This window comes from Salvia miltiorrhiza, chromosome 2 (assembly GCF_028751815.1).
Source record: "Salvia miltiorrhiza cultivar Shanhuang (shh) chromosome 2, IMPLAD_Smil_shh, whole genome shotgun sequence".
NCBI classification, from domain to species: Eukaryota; Viridiplantae; Streptophyta; class Magnoliopsida; order Lamiales; family Lamiaceae; genus Salvia; species Salvia miltiorrhiza.
The window spans coordinates 53,065,013-53,081,635 of NC_080388.1; the positions used below are offsets into that span (position 1 = coordinate 53,065,013).

Genomic DNA, 16,623 nt, shown 5'->3' on the forward strand with positions numbered 1-16,623 from the left:
TGTGAATCACTAATCAAATTAACATTATTAAGTTATAATTATAAGTTTCTTACTAATAATCTTGAATGCTTAGTAATAATATTAGATTAGTGATGAAGTGAATCACTAATCAAATTAACATTATTAAGTTATAATTATAAGTTTCTTACTAATAATCTTGAATGCTTAGTAATAATATTAGATTAGTGATGATTGATGAGTGAATCACTAATCAAATTAACATTCTTAAGTTATAATTATAAGATTCTTACTAAGAATCTTGAATTCTTAGTAATAATCTTGGATTAGTGATGATTGATGAGTGAATCACTAATCAAATTAACATTCTTAAGTTATAATTATAAGATTCTTACTAAGAATCTTGAATTCTCAAGTAATATCTTACATTAGTGATGAGTGATATGTGAATCACTAATCAAATTAACATTATTAAGTTATAATTATAAGTTTCTTACTAATAATCTTGAATGCTTAGTAATAATATTAGATTAGTGATGATTGATGAGTGAATCACTAATCAAGTGAATCACTAATCAAATTAACATTATTAAGTTATAATTATAAGTTTCTTACTAATAATCTTGAATGCTTAGTAATAATGTTAGATTAGTGATGATTGATGAGTGAATCACTAATCAAATTAACATTCTTAAATTATAATTATAAGTTTCTTACTAAGAATCTTGAATTCTTAGTAATAATCTTGGATTAGTGATGATTGATGAGTGAATCACTAATCAAATTAACATTCTTAAGTTATAATTATAAGATTCTTACTAAGAATCTTGAATTCTTAGTAATAATCTTGGATTAGTGATGATTGATGAGTGAATCACTAATCAAATTAACATTCTTAAGTTATAATTATAAGATTCTTACTAAGAATCTTGAATGCTTAGTAATAATCTTGGATTAGTGATGATTGATGAGTGAATCACTAATCAAATTAACATTCTTAAGTTATAATTATAAGATTCTTACTAAGAATCTTGAATTCTTAGTAATAATCTTGGATTAGTGATGATTGATGAGTGAATCATTAATCAAATTAACATTCTTAAGTTATAATTATAATTAAGATTCTTACTAAGAATCTTGAATTCTTAGTAATAATCTTGGATTAGTGATGATTGATGAGTGAATCACTAATCAAATTAACATTCTTAAGTTATAATTATAAGATTCTTACTAAGAATCTTGAATTCTTAGTAATAATCTTGGATTAGTGATGATTGATGAGTGAATCACTAATCAAATTAACATTCTTAAGTTATAATTATAAGATTCTTACTAAGAATCTTGAATTCTTAGTAATAATCTTGGATTAGTGTTGATTGATGAGTGAATCACTAATCAAATTAACATTATTTAGTTATAATTATAAGTTTCTCACTAACAATTTTGAATGCTTAGCAATAATATTAGAGTAGTGATGATTGATGAGTGAATCACTAATCAAATTAACATTCTTAAGTTATAATTATAAGATTCTTACTAAGAATCTTGAATTCTTAAGTAATATCTTACATTAGTGATGAGTGATGTGTGAATCACTAATCAAATTAACATTATTAAGTTATAATTATAAGTTTCTTACTAATAATCTTGAATGCTTAGTAATAATATTAGATTAGTGATGATTGATGAGTGAATCACTAATCAAGTGAATCACTAATCAAATTAACATTCTTAAATTATAATTATAAGTTTCTTACTAAAAATCTTGAATTCTTAGTAATAATCTTGGATTAGTGATGATTGATGAGTGAATCACTAATCAAATTAACATTCTTAAGTTATAATTATAAGATTCTTACTAAGAATCTTGAATTCTTAGTAATAATCTTGGATTAGTGATGATTGATGAGTGAATCACTAATCAAATTAACATTCTAAAGTTATAATTATAAGATTCTTACTAAGAATCTTGAATTCTCAAGTAATATCTTACATTAGTGATGAGTGATATGTGAATCACTAATCAAATTAACATTATTAAGTTATAATTATAAGTTTCTTACTAATAATCTTGAATGCTTAGTAATAATATTACATTAGTGATGATTGATGAGTGAATCACTAATCAAGTGAATCACTAATCAAATTAACATTATTAAGTTATAATTATAAGTTTCTTACTAATAATCTTGAATGCTTAGTAATAATATTAGATTAGTGATGATTGATGAGTGAATCACTAATCAAATTAACATTCTTAAGTTATAATTATAAGATTCTTACTAAGAATCTTGAATTCTTAGTAATAATCTTGGATTAGTGATGATTGATGAGTAAATCACTAATCAAATTAACATTCTTAAGTTATAATTATAAGATTCTTATTCTTACTAAGAATCTTGAATTCTTAGTAATAATCTTAGATTAGTAATAATCAATGTTTAAATTTTCACTTGTATTTCAATATATATTTGATTTTAATGTTTTTGTATTTTTATCTTTGATCAATTTATTAGATGATAAATGAAAAAAAAATGAAAAAAAATTAAATAAAAAAATAAAAATAAAATAAAAATAAAATAAAATTAATTACCGACGGCAAATGCCCCCGGTAATTAGCATTTGCCGTCGGTAATTAGCGGCAGAAAAATGCCGTCGGTAATTTTGGCCGGACGGCGGTGGTGCTATCGCCGGATGTCACCGGCGGTGGTGATTAGCGGCGGCCGGTTGCCGCCGGTAAATACCGACGGCAATTGCCGTCGGTAATAAATATGTCACACCCCAATTCTTGAATGAATAAATATAATCGAGGTGCAACTAATTCATAGAAATAAACAAGGAACAACCTTGTAAAAATCCGAAATAGGATAGAAAGTCGGGCTATGCCCCTTTGGATCACAAGTTTTGTTTCATGCTTCTGACAACTGACATTCATTGGCATAAATTAAGTAGTGAAGAGTCTAAGCTCGGTCAGGTATATCATTTGAAATTTAACATGAAGATCTTAAGTTGGGAAAACAAAAGACTGATATGAGTAATTGCTACAGCGGAAGTCTAACATAGGAATTTATCTCTAGCCTCAGCTCCGTCCCGTCAGCACCGGCCAGCCAACCTGAAAACATTTGAAAGTATTTTTGGGCTAAGTACTAATGTACTTAGTGGGCATGCATTTTCTGAAACATTTCATATTTTAATAAAGACAGTTTATCCAATCATACTTGACATGACTTAGAAGGTTTTAAATTGAAATAACTTCTAAGCATGTTAAAACATTTTCTTTCATTTGTGCGCACATGTCACACTCCCTTTCTGTTACTCGCTGTGATCCCGGACCTCTAGCCACCGACGGATCTCTGTCTCCCGCTGACTTGAACTGAGGGCGTAACCCAGACAAGTTTACTTTGACCTCGGGACGCTACCCAGGCAGGCCTGATATTTCTCATGCTCCGGAACACATCCAGCCGAGCACCCTTATAACGCCTCTGGTTAGAGCCCGATGGAGATCAACCCACCGAGTCAACTAACAAGTGTACACAATTCTCAAACAACGTATTAGGTCATAAGAGAACCTCAATTGATTAACTGTGCGAGCCTTAAACAGAGCAGAGTGCACATAAACATTTTATTGGATAAACAGTTTTCATTACATTAAATAAACAATTTGCATTTCATTGAAACATTTAGAGCTTAATAACTCAATCATACTTTGTACATTTGGAAAGTAAGCCCACCTGGTTAGGCAAAGCCTGAAGATCATAATCACATATAAACCTGTCTTGGGAAAGCAGCGCTAATCCCCCTGGTCACAAAGCCTACAAGAAATTCTATTCTCAATAGGTCTCCTTAAATCTAATCTTAAGTCATGGTGTAGTGCTTAACATTCTATGATTCACTTAGCCGGGTTTTCAAAATTTAATAAATAAATAATTGAAAACATTTCTCTTGAGTTAAGAACACCAACAATATTCTTACTCATCTTCCTTTAATAATTGGAATTATAAATAAAACCAATTAAATCATAAATACTTTTATTGCAAAATATAATGCAATTTCATGTCATGCTTAGCATATAATAAGTAATTTACTTAAAATATGCACATAATAATAATATAATATTATTATGCAAATTAAAAATAATTAATCAAACTTAATAAGTCTAATTAATTAAAATAGTGTATCTCCTTTAAATAAAAATCTGCATAAATCCAATTAAATAAATTAATAAAGGCCCAACAGATTTAAAAATTAAAAGCCCAGCTGAAACAAAAATAAATAAAATCTCGGCCCATGACTCGAGCCCACTACTAATTAAAATCGGCCCACTCTCTAACAAAGCCCTACCCCAAAGCCCAACCCTCACCCTAGCCCACTGACTCCACCCTCTTATCTCCCTCAGCCGCACAACACTCACACACACATAGCAGCTGCGCCTTCCTCTCCCTCTCTCGGCTCCCTGCCACCTCGCGCCGGACGGCAGTGCTGCCGCCGGACGCTGGCGGCTGACTCCACCTCTCCTCAACTTCTCTCCCTCTTCCCTCATCTCTCGCTTCACGCCAAACCCCCTTCTCCCTCATCCTCACTCATCAAACTGACCCGCCGCCGTGGAGACTCGCCGGAGACGTAGCAGCGACGAGCCGCCGCCACCAGCTCTCTCTCTGACCTCTCTCGACCGATCCTCCCTTTGGAACTCCGGCGATAGCAGCGAGAAGCCACTGCCGCCGTCGACCCAGCCCCCTGTTCACAGATCTTACTCTTACTCCGGCTGATAGCAGCGGGAGTTAACCACCGCCGTCCGCCGACTCCGACTCTCCTCTCCCTCCGACCGTGGCCGAGTGACAGCAACAGCAAGGCTGCCGCGCCCTGGCCTCCACCCAGACCAGCTACCACCCTCATCTCTCATGCTCCATCCTCGGCCGGACAACAGCGGTGGAGCCGCCGCCGAGCCCTAGCCTCCCTCTGTTCACTCCTCTTCTCCCTTCCTCCCTCGGCCATCTCCCTCTCGGCCTCTTGCCGCCGCGCCACCGGACGGCAGCCTAAGGTAAGCTCTAATCCTTCATTTTCTATTTTTCCCCTTTTCTAAATTAAAAATCTGAAATCCCTTTCTCTCTTCTTTTTCCCTTTGGCAGAACGGAACCACGGCTCCGCCGCTTTCCGTCGACCATCGGCAGCCACCACGGCTGCTGTTTCTCTCGGTTCTCATACAAAACAGGGGCTCACCCCAGATCTCAGTCAAACACTTAGCATGGGGTTTTTGTGTAAAAACATATACTGCAAAGTCATACACTGTAAATATGAAATTATAAATATCATGTACTGCAATGCTTATAAAATCTGAAATTCTTTTCTTAACAAAATCAATTCTTTGGAACCTTGTAACTGTAATAGTTAGGAAAATATAGTGATTATGCGTATATTTGTTTACTGCTTTGATGCTTGATTTAGAAATTAACAAGATGAAGTGGAAAGGAATTGAAATAACCTTGATGTTGGTGATCTTTGGTAATAACCGGAATCTGTGAATTGTTAATCAAAGTATGAGAATGAATTTTTCTTTCCTTGAAACTAAAAAAAAATAATGAAGATTAATGGAACAAGATGGAGTATTAAAGCAAGTTTTACCTCTTGAGGTTTACTGAAAGAGCTTTGAATTAAGTCAATCTCTTCTTTGGCTGTTTAAGAACTAAGGAGGAATGGGAGGAATGTTGGCTGCTGATTTTGGTTGAATAAAAGCTAATTGCATGTTGAGATGTTAAAGGTGTAGAAGATGGCCGGCAAAAGGAAGGTGTAAAGAATGTTTAGTGGAATGATGAGTGTTTAGTGGAATGGTTGGTATAATAATTGAGTGGAGTTGGTGTTGATTATGCGTGTATAGTGTAGGAGACATTAGGGAGTGGAAAGAATAATGATGATATGGTTGTGTGATTACATATATGTCTAGCATATTCATGTATCTACTGCATAGAAATGATAGGTGAAACTGTAATAATCGTTCAGTGTTTGCTTAAATAAATAGCTCGTGTAGATGCTAAATGTTAAATTAAATAAATATGATATGCATATAAATTTAATAACTAAATTTACAAATGTTTTTGTAAATCATTTTTGTTGGAATTAAAAATAAATTCATTTTCTTTTATATCCGGCGTGAATCATCTTACTTCTAAATTCGAAAATTATTCTAGACTTAGCTTGAGGAAACGGGGTATTACATCCCTCCCTCCTTAAAAAAAATTTCGTCCCCGAAATTACATATCTGGTATTCTAGCTTGGGATACTTGACTTTCATTTCATTTATTTCTTTTGTGGCCTTTTCCATCCTGTGATGGTTCCACTTCATGATGAGAACAAAATTATTGTCTCATAAAACTTCAACCTTGCGATCAAGTATCTGGACTGGTTTTTCTTCATAACTTTAGTCCTGACTAGGACTACTTTATCTGGCTTAATCAAATGCTTAGGATTAAACACATACTTTCTTAACTGAGAGACATGAAACACATTGTGCACGTCTCCAATACTGGGTGGCAATGCCAACCTATAGGCTACAGGGCCTATCTTATCTAGGATCTCAAAAAGTCCTATATAACGGGGTCGTAACTTGCCCCTCTTTCTGAAACGTATAACTCCCTTTGAGGGAGAAACTTTGAGGAAAACTCGATCCTCAACATTGAATTCTAACTCCGATCGGCGTTTATCGGCGTAAGACTTTTGTCTATCTTGAGCTTCTTTGATTCTTTGCTTGATGTGGTCGACCTTCTCAACCATCTGTTGGACCAGTTCAGGACCTAACAACTTTCTTTCACCCACTTCATCTTAGTAAAGTGGTGAACTACATTTTCGGCCATACAAGACCTCATCTGGATTATTCCAAATGTTGCTTGATAACTGTTGTTATAAGCAAATTCTACGAGAGGTAACAAATCTTCCTAACTTCTACCTTTGTCTGCGATAATTGTTCGCAACGAAAATTTTAGAATCTGAATCGTTCTTTCTGACTGTCCGTCAGTCTGAGGATGGTACGTTGTGCTGAAGTTCAGCTGAGTGCCTATTGTTTCTTGTAAACTTTTCCAGAAACGTGAGGTGAATCTGGTGTCACGATCTGACGTGATAGATACAGGTACACCGTGAAGGCGTACTATCTCTTTGACATATAACTTTGCAAGTTTCTCCAATCCAAAAGTCATTTGAATTGGCAGAAAGTGCGCTGACTTTGATAATCGGTCCGCTATGACGCTATATCTCTTTTCATTCTTGTTCACCAGAAAATTTTCTTTAAATTCTGGTGCATCTTTGTACTGCCTGGATGTGCAGTGTATGGAGTATCATGAGCCTTGCTCATCTCATTCTTTAATTCTTCTTTGTGTGGCACACACAATCTTTCACCAACCATAAGTGCGTTATCATTTGCTTCAGTGAATCCTTTCGTTTCATTTGTTCTTGCGGCGAGACGCATCTTCTCCAAGAACCAATCTTCTTTTTGTGCTTGCACAACTCTTTCTCTCAAATCAGGTTTAGCTGTCAGCGCAGCTACACAACCCGATACTGAATCTAGGGGATAAACAATCTCTAAACTGAGTGAGGCGAACTCACGAATCAGCTCCTTCTGTTGGGTAATGAAATACCCTAGCTTAGCCTTCGTCTTTTGACTCAAGGCGTCAGCTACTACATTCGCTTTTCCTGGATGGTAACTGATGGTGCAATCGTAATCCTTTACTAATTCGAGCCATCTTCGTTGTCTCATGTTCAAATCCTTTTGCTCGAAGAAGTACTTCAAACTCTTATGATCTGTAAAGATCTCACACTTAACTCCATAGAGGTAGTGTCTCCAAATCTTCAGCGCGTGCACGACGGCTACTAGTTCTAAATCATGAGTCGGGTAGTTCAGCTCATGGGGCTTCAATTAACGAGACGCGTATGCTATCACTTTCTGATTTTGCATCAACACGCAACCCAATCCTAGTTTCGAGGCATCAGTGTACACCTCAAATTCTTCATTCTCCCCTGGTATTGCTAATACTGATGCAGTAGTCAACCTAGTCTTTAGCTACTTAAAACTTTGTTTACAAGCTTCGGACCAAACATACTTAGTCCATTTTCTTAAAAGTTGAGTCATTGGCCTAGCCAACTTCGAGAATCCTTCGATGAATCTTCTATAGTAACCTGCTAGACCGAGGGGACTTCTGATCTCATTGACGTTTGATGGTGCCTTCCATTCCTTGACTGCTTCGACCTTGGCGGGGTCTACTTAGATTCCTTCAGTCGACACTATGTGACTGAGAAACATAACTTCCTTTAACCAAAATTCACACTTGATGAATTTGGTAAACCATTTCTCATTGCGCAGGGTTTTGAGTACGATGCGTAAGTGCTCTTCATGTTGTTCTTCGGTCTTAGAGTATACGAGGATGTCGTCATTAAACACTAAGACAAAACTATCGAGATACTGATGGAAAACTCTGTTCTTTAGGTCCATGAAAACTGCTGGGGCATTCGTTAAATCTAAGGGCATCACTGTGAATTCGTAAAATCCATAACGCGTTCGAAACGCTGTCTTTGGAATGTCTTCTCTTTTCATCCTGAGTTGGTGGTAATCAGATCTTAGGTCAATCTTGGAAAACACACCGGCTCCTCTCAACTAATTTAACAGGTCGTCTATCCTCGGAAGAGGATATCTATTCTTATGAGCTTGCTTCAACTTCTTATAATCAATACACATCCTTAGTGTATCATCTTTTCTTTGACATCTTTAATTAGTGCTCCCCATAGTGACATACTATGTTGCATGAAACTAGGTCTGGTGAAAATTTGGTAATTCATTGGGAAAAATATCTTTGTACTCTCAAACCAGTTGAACTTCCTTAATTGTTTCCTTCGTCCTAAGTCACCTTCTCAGATTGACTAGGGAATTCTAACATCAAACTTTTCTCATCGTCTTTGTAACTTTCACTTCGAGGATTAATGGCACTCCTTCTGCCCTGTAAACTCATTTTCCCATTTCCAAATGGTTATTTAATGGGGGTTTCTAAGTTTCCATTGTGGTGGCGTTCCAACTTTATTCTTGTTGTAGCTTCTGGCACTTTAGCTAAATCATTCACTCTCTTAGCTTGAGCCTACTAGCCTTGGGGTTGGGTTATACCTTAAGTGTAGTTCCAGTGCTTTCCTTCTATTTAAGGGTTTCCTATATTTCTTTCATTCCATTTCCTTTTTCTTTACCTCCATCTTGAGGTGGTGTACATATCTTGTTTGTGCGTGAATTTTTTTACTTCTCCATTTGTTGTAGTGACTCGGTGGTGAGAGTCTCGTTCATTGCTTGTTCCTTCATAATATCTCCCTGGTTCACTAGGGGAATTGAATATCTCATGACGCGATTCATTCACGAATTCCTTTACGCATTTCTTATTATTGTTCACCATGTGGACCACATATTGACAGCTGGTTGAAAACTAATGACAAACTGAGTAATTCTAATTGCTACTATACTTATCGTGATAAAAGGATATTCTATTGTGACAACTATATAGTGCGAGTCTCTATATATTGTGATGATGCTCTACCTCGAGATTAAAAATCTTAATTGACAATCACCGAGATCTTAGTCATGTGGGCTGGCCAGACCCAACAAAACAAATCACTCAGTCAAATGGGAGCTTCGCCCCCAATCATGTCAACTTCTTATTCATGTAAGTCTCTGGTCAAACTTCTAACTTAAAACACTTACTAATAAGTACTTCATCATAAGTTACTGATGTTATGAAAGTCCATTCTATGTCGTTCTAGCCAAGCTATCACGACTAACATCATAATCATAAGCAACATAAGTTCTTATGTGAAAAACTTAATCTCACCGCTATTGAAATAGCTCAAGTGAATCCTTAGTCTTAAGGCAGTGCCTCTATGTTGTAACATCTCTTTGTTAAACATTTCTATCTTACCAGTCTTTACTTAAATCGATCAAGCGGTGCTATCACGATTAACATTCTCAAAACATTCTTGGGTGGTACTCAAACAGTTTGCAAGAGGATCCACCATTCTAATCGTATAGGCAGTTAGCCTAAAACGACAACATAAAGCTTTCTTATTCGTTCATTCTCTTTGAAACTTGAAACATGTTGACATTAAATGCCACATGAAACTTTTCTATTGCCGGAAAGATTCAAAGAATCTAACTCGACCATACATCTGGTATTCGTGAAAGGCTCAATAGTCCTAAACACGACTTTAACTCATCTTATCGTTAAGGGCTCGGGTAGTCCCAAACACGATACTTACTTATCTTATCGTTAAGGGCTCGGGTTGTCCCAAACACGATACTTACTTATCTTATCGTTAAGGGCTCGGGTTGTCCCAAACACGATACTGAGCTTGGTTATATGAGTCGGAGACCCAAGATAACAATATGAAAGCGATTAGCAATTCATAACTTATAACATATGGAAAGCGATAAGCAATTCACATAGCATCATTAATTGAAGCGCACACTTTTTCTTGGAAACATTCATAACATCTGAAATACATATACATATATTTTTTTTTAAACTATTATCGTACCTTAGTTGCGGCAGTGTGACGGCGAGCTGAGGGCTACTGACATTCTTAGAAGTCTAGAGATACTATTCTAGACTCGACATTGAAAAACTTATGGTTATCAGAAACATGAAAGGAAACTCATGCTCTGATACCATTCTGTCACACCCCAATTCTTGAATGAATAAATATAATCGAGGTGCAACTAATTCATAGAAATAAACAAGGAACAACCTTGTAAAAATCCGAAATAGGATAGAAAGTCGGGCTATGCCCCTTTGGATCACAAGTTTTGTTTCATACTTCTGACAACTGACATTCATTGGCATAAATTAAGTAGTGAAGAGTCTAAGCTCGGTCAGGTATATCATTTGAAATTTAACATGAAGATCTTAAGTTGGGAAAACAAAAGACTGATATGAGTAATTGCTACAGCGGAAGTCTAACATAGGAATTTATCTCTAGCCTCAGCTCCGTCCCGTCAGCACCGGCCAGCCAACCTGAAAACATTTGAAAGTATTTTTGGGCTAAGTACTAATGTACTTAGTGGGCATGCATTTTCTGAAACATTTCATATTTTAATAAAGACAGTTTATCCAATCATACTTGACATGACTTAGAAGGTTTTAAATTGAAATAACTTCTAAGCATGTTAAAACATTTTCTTTCATTTGTGCGCACATGTCACACTCCCTTTCTGTTACTCGCTGTGATCCCGGACCTCTAGCCACCGACGGATCTCTGTCTCCCGCTGACTTGAACTGAGGGCGTAACCCAGACAAGTTTACTTTGACCTCGGGACGCTACCCAGGCAGGCCTGATATTTCTCATGCTCCGGAACACATCCAGCCGAGCACCCTTATAACGCCTCTGGTTAGAGCCCGATGGAGATCAACCCACCGAGTCAACTAACAAGTGTACACAATTCTCAAACAACGTATTAGGTCATAAGAGAACCTCAATTGATTAACTGTGCGAGCCTTAAACAGAGCAGAGTGCACATAAACATTTTATTGGATAAACAGTTTTCATTACATTAAATAAACAATTTGCATTTCATTGAAACATTTAGAGCTTAATAACTCAATCATACTTTGTACATTTGGAAAGTAAGCCCACCTGGTTAGGCAAAGCCTGAAGATCATAATCACATATAAACCTGTCTTGGGAAAGCAGCGCTAATCCCCCTGGTCACAAAGCCTACAAGAAATTCTATTCTCAATAGGTCTCCTTAAATCTAATCTTAAGTCATGGTGTAGTGCTTAACATTCTATGATTCACTTAGCCGGGTTTTCAAAATTTAATAAATAAATAATTGAAAACATTTCTCTTGAGTTAAGAACACCAACAATATTCTTACTCATCTTCCTTTAATAATTGGAATTATAAATAAAACCAATTAAATCATAAATACTTTTATTGCAAAATATAATGCAATTTCATGTCATGCTTAGCATATAATAAGTAATTTACTTAAAATATGCACATAATAATAATATAATATTATTATGCAAATTAAAAATAATTAATCAAACTTAATAAGTCTAATTAATTAAAATAGTGTATCTCCTTTAAATAAAAATCTGCATAAATCCAATTAAATAAATTAATAAAGGCCCAACAGATTTAAAAATTAAAAGCCCAGCTGAAACAAAAATAAATAAAATCTCGGCCCATGACTCGAGCCCACTACTAATTAAATCGGCCCACTCTCTAACAAAGCCCTACCCCAAAGCCCAACCCTCACCCTAGCCCACTGACTCCACCCTCTTATCTCCCTCAGCCGCACAACACTCACACACACATAGCAGCTGCGCCTTCCTCTCCCTCTCTCGGCTCCCTGCCACCTCGCGCCGGACGGCAGTGCTGCCGCCGGACGCTGGCGGCTGACTCCGCCTCTCCTCAACTTCTCTCCCTCTTCCCTCATCTCTCGCTTCACGCCAAACCCCCTTCTCCCTCATCCTCACTCATCAAACTGACCCGCCGCCGTGGAGACTCGCCGGAGACGTAGCAGCGACGAGCCGCCGCCACCAGCTCTCTCTCTGACCTCTCTCGACCGATCCTCCCTCTGGAACTCCGGCGATAGCAGCGAGAAGCCACTGCCGTCGTCGACCCAGCCCCCTGTTCACAGATCTTACTCTTACTCCGGCTGATAGCAGCGGGAGTTAACCACCGCCGTCCGCCGACTCCGACTCTCCTCTCCCTCCGACCGTGGCCGAGTGACAGCAACAGCAAGGCTGCCGCGCCCTGGCCTCCACCCAGACTAGCTACCACCCTCATCTCTCATGCTCCATCCTCGGCCGGACAACAGCGGTGGAGCCGCCGCCGAGCCCTAGCCTCCCTCTGTTCACTCCTCTTCTCCCTTCCTCCCTCGGCCATCTCCCTCTCGGCCTCTTGCCGCCGCGCCACCGGACGGCAGCCTAAGGTAAGCTCTAATCCTTCATTTTCTATTTTTCCCCTTTTCTAAATTAAAAATCTGAAATCCCTTTCTCTCTTCTTTTTCCCTTTGGCAGAACGGAACCACGGCTCCGCCGCTTTCCGTCGACCATCGGCAGCCACCACGGCTGCTGTTTCTCTCGGTTCTCATACAAAACAGGGGCTCACCCCAGATCTCAGCCAAACACTTAGCATGGGGTTTTTGTGTAAAAACATATACTGCAAAGTCATACACTGTAAATATGAAATTATAAATATCATGTACTGCAATGCTTATAAAATCTGAAATTCTTTTCTTAACAAAATCAATTCTTTGGAACCTTGTAACTCTAATAGTTAGGAAAATATAGTGATTATGCGTATATTTGTTTACTGCTTTGATGCTTGATTTAGAAATTAACAAGATGAAGTGGAAAGGAATTGAAATAACCTTGATATTGGTGATCTTTGGTAATAACCGGAATCTGTGAATTGTTAATCAAAGTATGAGAATGAATTTTTCTTTCCTTGAAACTAAAAAAAAATAATGGAGATTAATGGAACAAGATGGAGTATTAAAGCAAGTTTTACCTCTTGAGGTTTACTGAAAGAGCTTTGAATTAAGTCAATCTCTTCTTTGGCTGTTTAAGAACTAAGGAGGAATGGGAGGAATGTTGGCTGCTGATTTTGGTTGAATAAAAGCTAATTGCATGTTGAGATGTTAAAGGTGTAGAAGATGGCCGGCAAAAGGAAGGTGTAAAGAATGTTTAGTGGAATGATGAGTGTTTAGTGGAATGGTTGGTATAATAATTGAGTGGAGTTGGTGTTGATTATGCGTGTATAGTGTAGGAGACATTAGGGAGTGGAAAGAATAATGATGATATGGTTGTGTGCTTACATATATGTCTAGCATATTCATGTATCTACTGCATAGAAATGATAGGTGAAACTGTAATAATCGTTCAGTGTTTGCTTAAATAAATAGCTCGTGTAGATGCTAAATGTTAAATTAAATAAATATGATATGCATATAAATTTAATAACTAAATTTACAAATGTTTTTGTAAATCATTTTTGTTGGAATTAAAAATAAATTCATTTTCTTTTATATCCGGCGTGAATCATCTTACTTCTAAATTCGAAAATTATTCTAGACTTAGCTTGAGGAAACGGGGTATTACAAAATAATATATATTTATATTAATATATATTTAAATTAGCGACGGCGTAACCGCCGCTAATTAGCGGCGGCCCGTTTGCCGTCGGTAATGCGCCGGTAATAGTCCAAAGGCGGGTCGCCTTTTTTGCCGCCGCCGTGCCGTCGGTAATTGCCGGCGGCGGCGCTGCCGTCGGTAATTTTCGTCGGTATTTACGCGTTTTTTTGTAGTGGAGGAAGTTGTCAGTATATTTTATAACCATGTGGCTCACATGTGAATCTGTGTGATTATAGGATATTGTCTGCATGTTGCTTCTAATTTTTGTAAAAAAAACCTTAAATATTTTTAGTAGTTGGAGATGCTAGAATGTACATATATAAATGGTGTGATAAAATAAAAGGGCTATAAACACAGTCATTTTTTATTAGAAATTTTGGTATAATTTTTTCATTTATTATCATATTGCTGATCAAGCATCGTACGTTAATCACTTATTATCGAGTCAAATCTTAAGTTTTATTTACTGAGTACATCGAGGTTGACGAATTTAATCTAATCCAAAAACGAGTTTTCTAAATTTAAATTAGTTTATATTTAAAATATTTATTAATGTTTTTTTTTAAATAGTTATTTCATTTACAAAAGCATAATATGTTCATTATTTTCTTATAACAAATAATTGTATATAACTATTACTAATTATAGCATAGAATTATAAATTGTATCTAATTAATAATTTGATATTTTCACGCTAAATTAGTTAACGAGCTAACGATCTGAATGCCAAGTGCAAGTGGTGTGTTTTAATTTTCAATTAGCTTTTATCGAATGGAAATGCAAATAGTTAGGTTCATTTGCAACCTTCTATACTTGGAAACGTCCGCATAAGACACACCTCTTTTGAATATGATTACTACGTAGTCCATGTTTGATTTAGTGTTATTGGAGGTTGGAAAGGGATTCAGTTATTTAAATCCATTAACTCGTTGTTTGATTTGGATAATAAGTTAACCATTATCTTTATTTGAGGATAATCCAATCACCCAATTTGTTACCCTCAAAATAGAGAAGAAACAAAAGAAAGAGAATCCCTATTAATGATTTATTTTCATTGTTAAACCAAACATCCAATAAAAGTAATAGTTATTGTTATTATTCCACTCATTTATTTGATTTCATTTCCTTTTCATTCCTCTACTTGAACCAAACGTGCACTTAATTCATTCAATCACATTAGTCTTAGACAAATTAAGGCAACAGCCACACATATATAGGAGATGAAGTGATCAACATTAGCAATATGCTATGATTATTAGAAATATGAAGTGAGAAATGCATCTTTTTGTGAGAACGGAGAATCATTAATAAATACTCCATCCGTCCACGAAAAAGAGTCTTGTTTCCCCTCTTTTTTTTGTCCACAAAAAAGAGTCCTGTTTCACTTTTTGTACAATTATACCCTTCATGGGCTTCAATATTTACTTTACTTTGCCATTAATACATCTACCTCAATAACTAAAAATAATTCACATAATTCCTTAATTAACTCTAATCCTAATTAAAACCCACGCACACACTCACAAAACACACACGACACACACATAGATGCAGCGGTGCCCCCCTCCCACCCCTCCTTCCTCACCGGCGTCACCGGCTCTCCGGGAACCACCACCGGTGCACCTCCCTTCTCTCACCTCTCGCCTCACGCCCTCTCTCTCTTCTCAAACTCTCACGCACCCTTCAACCCAGACGCCGCGCCGCCTTCATCTACTGCCGGCGAAGGTGAAGCAGCGAGGGCTGCGACCGCCGCGGTTCCCTCTCCGGCGAAGACGCACCTGAGCGCCGCTCCCCTGGCTTCATCTCTCTCTCTCACCACTCAGCCCTAAATCCCCAAAATTCAGAATCTACCCTAAATCCCCTAGCTTCATCTCTCTCTCTCTCTCTCTCTCTCTCTCTCTCTCTCTCTCTCACCGCTCCCTTGAGCGCCACGACCGGAAGGCCACCGCCGCAGAGCCCAGTCACTTCTCCGTTCACGGCCGGACAACCGCCGCCGAGTCCAGTCTCTTTCCCGGCGAGGAACGCCGCCGCTGACCGCCCCTCTCTACGTCGCCCTTTATCCCTCGCTCTCTCTATTTCTCAGGTAACAACGACAACCCTCGTTGTACCCTCAAATCGCCGCCTCTCAGAGCTCGAAACCTTGATTTCGCCGCCTCACTCCACCTGAGCTTGAATTTGTTTTGGTGGAATTTGTTGTTTGAATTTGTTGTCCAATTTGTTGTTGAATTTGTTCGAATTTGTTTTGAATATGTAGAAAGTTGTTGAATTTGCTGGAATCGAATTTGCTGTAGAGAGTTTGAATTTGTTGCTGTAATTTCCTAAATTTGTAGGTGGAATTGATTTGTTGAATTTGTTGTTGAAATTCATTTCTTGTCGAATTTGTTTAAATTTGTTGTTAAAATTGTTTGCTTAATATTGCTTGAAATTATTTACCCATTAATAAAGAATTAATCAATTAAAATTGTTATTAACACTACCCCTATAAATTTACTTCTCTCTCCACTTACACCTA

At 37.1% G+C, this 16,623-nt stretch overlaps 2 long non-coding RNA genes across 2 annotated transcripts; both read right to left on the reverse strand.

Annotated features, from left to right (window-relative positions):
* Window positions 1-2,804: 2,804 nt before the first annotated feature.
* LOC131010179 (uncharacterized) lies at window positions 2,805-4,376 on the reverse strand. The gene is made up of 2 exons (XR_009096492.1): window positions 3,690-4,376; window positions 2,805-3,070 (listed from the first exon to the last, which is right to left on the reverse strand). It is a non-coding gene; the product is annotated as an uncharacterized LOC131010179 (long non-coding RNA).
* Window positions 4,377-10,688: 6,312 nt separating this feature from the next.
* On the reverse strand, window positions 10,689-12,145 carry LOC131010197 (uncharacterized). The gene is made up of 2 exons (XR_009096504.1): window positions 11,602-12,145; window positions 10,689-10,982 (listed from the first exon to the last, which is right to left on the reverse strand). It is a non-coding gene; the product is annotated as an uncharacterized LOC131010197 (long non-coding RNA).
* Between the last annotated feature and the right edge of the window lie 4,478 nt (window positions 12,146-16,623).